The sequence below is a fragment of the Schistocerca americana genome, chromosome 3 (genome assembly GCF_021461395.2).
Source record: "Schistocerca americana isolate TAMUIC-IGC-003095 chromosome 3, iqSchAmer2.1, whole genome shotgun sequence".
NCBI classification, from domain to species: domain Eukaryota; kingdom Metazoa; phylum Arthropoda; class Insecta; order Orthoptera; family Acrididae; genus Schistocerca; species Schistocerca americana.
In genome coordinates this window covers 88,183,164-88,190,456 of record NC_060121.1, presented here as the reverse complement: position 1 = coordinate 88,190,456, position 7,293 = coordinate 88,183,164, and the positions used below count along the sequence as shown (strand labels likewise).

General features: G+C 46.3%; 1 pseudogene; it reads right to left on the bottom strand.

Annotated features, from left to right (window-relative positions):
• Positions 1 to 1,959: 1,959 nt before the first annotated feature.
• On the bottom strand, positions 1,960 to 2,060 carry LOC124608730 (annotated as a pseudogene).
• Positions 2,061 to 7,293: the final 5,233 nt, after the last annotated feature.

Here is a 7,293-nt window from a genome sequence, read left to right as displayed (position 1 = left end):
ACATTTCGAGCGTATCCAAGATGGCGACCATATTATTTACAACAACACATGCCAAATTACAAATAAAATCCGGTCCACAACATTCACAAATCCTAATAAAACTAGTAAAACAAATGCGGGAAACAGGAGGCTTTGGGCGGGGAGAAATTAAAAATTCACTAATAGAAAGAACAACGATTAGTGCGCAACATATGGAAAGACCACTCAAAACTGCCAAAAATTAAAACCTCACAACGCCATAAAAACTAGAACATTGCATAAGTCGATCAAAGTAAATTAATTAGATCTATCGCTTGCTGTGATTTATGTTTCTTAATTAGATCATGGGAGGAGGAACGTGGATCAATGTTTATTAAAACTAGAACAGCACCTTTGAGCACCAGCACAGGATATCAATAAAGCCCTCCCCCCCCCCCCCCTTCTCCTCTGTACCAGGATACCAATAACGCTTCCCCCACAATAACAACAGCTCATACCCCAAACACCAACAAACTTAAAATACTGAAAGGAACAGTAAACAAAAATCCCACACTTAAAATCAATAAAATATACATAAAAAACCAAAACTTATTACACTTAGACATTGGGGGAGTCAGTCTAGATGTAGGAGGGAGTTCATTCTTTTATTCTCTCTCTCTCTCTCTCTCTCTCTCTCCCTCCCACCCTGTCCCCCCCTGCCTCACTCTCACGCTCCAACAAATACACATATATATAGACGCATTGTATTGTATGGAACTGGGGACCTAGAAACGACGGAGAGGCTCCGTCCCCGCCGCAGCCCTCAGTGGTACACAACCCCACAACAGGCTACAGAAGTCCACTCACCCCACCGCCGCCCCACACCGAACCCACGGTTATTGTGCGGTTTGGCCCCTAGTGGAACCCCCCCCCCCCCCCCCCCCCCCCCCCCCGGGAACGTCTCACACCAGACGAGTGTAATCCCAATGTTTACGTGGTAGAGTAATTGTGGTGTACGCGTACGTGGAGACAGTGTTTGCGCAGCGATCACCGATACAGTGTAACTGAATCGGAATAAGCGGAACCAGCCCACATTCGCCGAGGCAGATGGAAACCACCTTAAAAACCATCCACAGACTGGCCGGCACACCGGACCTCGATACTAATCTGCCGCGAGGATTCGTGCCAGGGACCGGCACGCCTTCCCGCCCAGAAAGCAGTGCATACAGTCGCATAAAACCACAAACAAACAAACAAAAATACACACAAACTACCTCACGCAACACCACAACCCCCTTCCCCAACAAACCACACCCCAATATCCATATGAAGAAACACTACACACCACATAAAAATAGCCCTCAGGTACACTTCCACTCCAACAGTACTCAAGACGATACAGCTGATTCGAAGTGGGCCTCTTCCCCCATCCTATAACAAATAAATTGGCTCACCCAGTATTCCTCAGTCGTATGTGTTCATGTCTATGTCGAATAATTCTTAAAATCAGTACCATGGTTACCTGTCAGCTGACAGCAGTCCCCTACATGAAGACAAATAATAGGAGAACCTTTTCAATATAATGCTCTATCAACACTACCGAAACCTGTTTTGTACGCCTCCTTACCACAAACGCACTGTGTACGCCTCTCCACCACCCGAAAAATCAAATCTGTTGAGCGATAACCCCCGGAACGACTGCCCCCACACAGCTCGGTGCAGCCAATGACGAGTAGCTGTGTCGGTGCGCACAGTGTAACTGCGGTTTTGTAGCGCTTCCTGTCTTGCCATTAGAGTACGAGTTCGTAATGCACACTGTGGTGAGTGAAAGGTTGGCTGGCAGTATTGTCATGATACATTGTGAATAAAGGTAAGTAGACGAGACCTGCGTAAATGTAGGGCGTAGGTAGTCACAAATGAGTGCAAATATGAAGCAAAACTTGTCTCTCATCACCTAGTTATATCCTCAGACATCTTAACGTCAGAGAGTGACGTTGCGAAAACAATGTGGAACGGTTCAAGATTTTGCGCCTCCGATAGGGGCCATGCTAATCTTCTGTGTATCCTTTGAATTTTAGTATACGTACTGCCGAAGCAAGTACATGCCAGGGACACTGAGAAGCTGCATCTGTCGTTATTATATCGCTTCAAACATGTCTCGACTCGGGTTTAGCTTTGCTGTGCCGTGACAAAGGGCACAAGATTTACCAAGCGCTAATCTGTCAATCAACTACTGTGAAATATGATTGTTAGTAAGTGGTTACGCAAAACTTAGATAGTAGTGTAGCATACTCTCAGCATCCGCCCAGAGTAGCTGCAGTTTCACAGAGCTGCCAATGGGTGGCAGCACCAACGTTGGCATAGTGCTCACATCTGCACCTTAGTGTCATAGGCATGCCTACGAAACACACGTCTCCAGTATGCGAAATGAATGAATCTGTTTGTGGCTGGTGTCAGCATTACTGATGGCTCTGCAAAATTATGCACCAGTTTAGAAAGTGTTCAAAATCTAACACAAATTTCATTACTATAGCAATGGTACTTTGTAAACGATACTGTACGATTCAGTCTTTGAGCAGAGAATATGTGATGTTCTATGTAGGGCACTTTTTATCTGATACTCAAGAATTTACATGTGGTGTACTTGATGTATCTCCACCAGAATAGAAGAGAATCTTAATTGCGAGAAGAGACATAATCGCCACATAAACGATCAACAACAGCATTCGTATAGTACACTTTGAAACACGCCAGTGTAGTGCCATATCAGGCATGGATGGTTTTGCAGAGTTGTCTGAGATATTATTTACGGTGGACATTGCGCCACTTTCAGCACAGTAGCCAGAGTTAGAGCTGTGACTGATCCATGGGTATATAGGACAGCTTTACTCGACATTAGTATTATACTGTGATGTAGATGCATGAATGATCACGAGAAAAACCGTATTCAGGGACTATATGAATTGAGGAAGCAGGTTAGGTTGTGTGTTGGTAACTGTAGTTGTTTGCCAGTGATAATGCTGATCAGTTGTCACACAGTTAGATAGATACTGTAGTGCAAAACTAGAACGGATATTTATTAACCGCTTTCAAATTCTAAACCTGAATGGTCACTGCTGCCATGTGGAAGAAATGGTAGTTCGTGATGTTTGTTCCCTTTCCTGATACTTTGAAGCTGGATAGCGTTTTCTGACCTGAATGGCTCCGTATCTGCTTTTGTGCCAAATCTTATGCGTATGTAACATGAATATTTCATGGCGACTTTGGTCAAACCTATCTCTTCGACACGTTATGGGAAGTGGATCAGCTGCAATTGTGACTAGACTCGACTTGTGTGAAAATTACGGAATGCAAAGTGCTGCCAAAGGATTACAGTCCGAGAATTAAGTACTACTATGTCAATATTAGCATACTGGACTGCTTTCTAGACCGTGTTGTGGCATTCACTAGAGGGTGTTGTCACAAATTGATTTTGGTAACTATATATAACGGTAGATTACCAGTATCTGTGGGGAACTACAATGTGAATCACACTCATGGAGAATAACTAGTGAAATTTTTACACGACATATTCTAGAATCACACACTGGCTGTGGTTGTTTTAGAAGCTGCAGTTATCTTGTGTAAAGTCAACGTAATATTTCCAGATGACGTGTGTCGGTGCAGATGTGTGTTTTGTAACGAGATAGAGCTGATGCAAATCAGCTTGATTGTAGGAATAGGCGATGTGGCAGCTGATTGTGATACTGACATTTGTTTTTGCGGCATGAAACAAAACACAAACGATGGTCATATGTGCCTGAAACGCAACCCAGCTAAAATGATCTCCTCACGAAGAGAGTACCGAGAGGAGGTCGCCCAAGCCGCTGGGAGAGGCTCAATTCCCCGAAGCTTGTTCCCGTGAAGTGAAGACCAGCGGTGATGCCGCAGGGACACCACCTGCTCGCAGATGGCAACACGGAGACCGTCACAAGGAATGGAAGAACCAGCGGGCCCAGGTAGGAGGACTGCATCCTTGGCAGCAGTGTCAGCAGGCTCGTTTTCGTCAGACCGACGTGACCAGGAACTCACACAAGCATCACAGGGCCCCATCTAGAGTGAGCAAGTAGAGACTTTCTTGGACCTATTGCTCTAAGGGATAGACTGTGTACAGCACACAGAGGCTCTGAAGGGCACAGAGAGTCTGAGGAGTGACACAGTTAAAAGCCTGTCACCGGATGCGCTGCTATAAATGTTAAGAACTGTTCCAGAAGCTAATACCGAAAATCGTCGGTGGCCATTACGAAGGCACACCCGACACCATGGTCTGTCCGAGAGAAAGTGTACACAATGTTCTGGGCGAAAGTCGAGGGACTTACAGCTATTCCAGAGTGGTTTTCTTAGAAAGCGAATAAAATTGAAGGTGAACACGAGACGCCATACGAAACAAAGGTGGTTACGGGATCACACCCATCGAGAAAGTGGCAGGGAGCGTGAAGTTAAGCTGCCGGAGCACTAGCCGAAAGTGAACTTCAGGAGGTAAGAGAAGTGGGATGCTCCCCATACTAGTAGTCGAAGAAGTCATCGAAGAAGGAGCCATAGAAAGGGTGGACGGGCATGGTAGACAAAGGGCACCCGTATCTGCTGAGTAGCAGATCACGCCGGTATGACAGCAGTAGTTCGCCAGCTTCTGCACAGACGCACTCAACCGGGCTAGTGTAAAAGACGCCATTGATCAAACGGATTCCATGATGGTCGATTGTATTTAGGCGGCGTAAGTTGAACGGATGTGCAGATGCATAAATACCGGTAATCTAGTTTCGAACGGACAAAGGGATCGGCACAAATCGAGTAGGGTCGTCCGATCCGCTCCCCAGGAAGTACTGCTGAGGACACCTAGGACACTGCGGAGCAGCAGGCATCCAGGTAAGACGTGTCGGAGGACCAGGAAAGTTTTCTGTCTCGCATGAGCCCCAGGAATTTGGTAGATTCAGCGGATGGTAGGGCAACTGGCTCAAGATGTGAAGACGGTGGAAGAAACTCGTTGCGCCGCCAGAAATTCGTACGAACGGTTTTGTCAGTGGAAAAGCGAAAGACATTGTCGATGCTCCACGACTGAAACATCGCTGAAGACGCCGCTCAAGGAGACAGGTGGGTGGAGAACTGCAACAAATCGCAAAGTCGTTGACGAAAGTGGAGCCAGAAATGCTGGGCGGGAGAGAGGCCATGCTGGGGTCAGTGGCTGTAGTGAAGAGGACGACGCTCCGGAGGAGCCCTGAGGCACTGCTTTTTCCTGGATAAACGTATCTGACAGGGCAGAACCCACACGGACCGTGAGAACTCTATCTTTTAAAAATTCCCAAAGGGAATGGGGGCAGGCGACCTCAGAGGCCCCACGTGTATAAAGTAAGGAGATACCAGCCCTCCATAAAGTGTCGTGGGCTTTCTCCAAATAAAATTAAAAAAAAAAAAAAAAAAAAAAACACAGCCAGTCTGGTATTTCCACAGAAAATCAGTCATGACGTAGTTTGACAACTTGATGAGATGTTCAACTGCAGAACGGCGCACTCTAAATCCACATATTGTAGTCGTTAGTAAATTGCGAGACTCCAGCCACCAGACCAACCAGGCATGAACCATACGTTCCATCACCTTGGAAACACAGCTGGTGAGAAAAATTGGGTGGGAGCTAGAAGGAGGGTGTTTGTCCTTACTGAGCTTTGGTATTGGTATGACAGTCGCTTAACGCCAGCGTCTGGGAAGTTTGACGTCTTCCCAGACGCGATTGAATAAAGGAGAAAGAGGTTGCCTGCAAGAGAAAGGTACTCCAACATCTGAACGTGAACATCATCCGGCCCTTGGGCGGAAGATCGGGATTAAGTGAGAACATGATCTAGCTCCCTCATTGTAAAGGCGGCATTGTAGCACTCACGATTTTGAGAGGAGAAGTGTATCACCATCGCCGCCTCCACTCATTTCCGATGGATAAAGGCAGGACGATAGTGGATACAGCTCGAAATATCCTCAAAATAGCGGCCTAAGGTGTTGGAGAAATTGGTGGGGTACACAATGACATCTCCTACGCTCAGGACGGAAAGTGAGGAATGGACCTTGGTCCCAGGGGACCGCCGGAGGTTGGCCCACGTGACGGAAGAGGAACTATTAATTAATAAATGTCATATTCTTGGAGATAGAAAGAAAAGCTAGCTGGATTACGACACTGCGTACCCCACTGTTTTTAACGAATACAATTCGCCGTCGTAGGATGGCGAATTGCGGCGGTAAGGATAACGTTTGTAAGGTATTCTACCTGATCATCACAACTGGGAAATTTTATTTGGCCAATGTCGCCAGGGAGCGGTAAAACCTCCATTAAGCCTTAGAAAGTTGCCAGTTATGGTTACGTATAGGTGGGGTAGAAGTCAGCAAACTGATAGCACGCACAAATTACGTATCAGAGACAACGGACCGTTTGAAACGACGAGAAAGCTCGGCAGTGCAGAACGGGAGGTCGAAATGGGAATAGGTGTGCGTAGGTTCTGAAGGGAATTTGGGTGCTCCAGTGTTAAGGCAGATGAGGTTGAGGTGATTGAGAAGGTCAGCCGAGAAGGCAGCATTTGGAAAGGTTCTGGATGAGCCCCATAGTGGATGGTGTGCGTTTAAGCCACTGAGCAGCAATAAGGGGTGATGGAGTTGACCAATAAGCTGGAGGGAGTCTGCCCTTGTGACACCGAATGACAGAGGGATGTAGACGTGCAAAGAGAATAGGTGAGGCGAGGAATGAAAATGCGAACTGCAACAGCTTGTAATCAGGTGTTCAGTGAGATGGTTTGACTGTCAACGTCATCCCGGATGAGCAAGCGTATCTCCCCTACGAGATGGAATTCCATCCTCAGAGGGAAGGTCAAAGTAACCCGGAAAGAAGCGTGAGAGATCAAAAGATTCGCGAGGTCGAAATTTTGTTTCCTAGAGGCAGAAAACAAGTTGATGCTGGGATTCAAAGAGCAGTCACAATTCCTCCTTGTTGGATCTAAAGCCTCGAACATTCCATTGGAGCAGAGTTATGATGGGGAAAGGGGAGAGGGAAAAAGTGAACGGTTATCACCTCAGCGACTACAGAGTGCCAGCCTTCAAAGGTGTGACTGACGAAGTGGGGATGAGGTCAAGGCCCCTATAATGTCACTCCTTAAACACAACAACTACCTAATCAATAAATTAACAATTTATACAAAGACGATATTTATAACAGCTTAGAGACAATCAACACGTGGCCATCTTAAAGAGAATACCAAAATATCACAGATAGCTTGCTTCTCAAGTAAGGCAACAAATTACAGTTATGAAAACTGACTTAAA